Below are 347 nucleotides of genomic sequence, written 5' to 3'. Positions count from 1 at the left end.
AATCACGAGATGAGAAGAAGATCGAAAAGAAAGATAAATTTTCTTAGGAAAGAATAAGAACAAGGATGAGGAGAAATCTCGCCGGTAATTTAATAAATAAGAACGACTCGAAATGAAACGAGATTGTAAAAGAAAAAAAAACGACATGGCCTCGCGTTCAAGCCGAGTTGCTGCTGAACCGAAGCTGCCCCGACAAAAGGTAAATTCCCCTGCCCAGGATGATGCCCCTCTCCCCTCCCCTCTCTCCTCCCTCTCTCCTCCCTTCCCCTCCCTCTCCATCCTCCTCTCTCTCCTCCCTCTCTCCTCCCTCTCCCCTCCCTTCCCCTCCCTCTCTCCTCCCTCTCTCC

This window comes from Penaeus chinensis, chromosome 20 (genome assembly GCF_019202785.1).
Source record: "Penaeus chinensis breed Huanghai No. 1 chromosome 20, ASM1920278v2, whole genome shotgun sequence".
Lineage (NCBI taxonomy): Eukaryota > Metazoa > Arthropoda > Malacostraca > Decapoda > Penaeidae > Penaeus > Penaeus chinensis.
Note: the sequence above shows the minus strand (reverse complement) of the source record.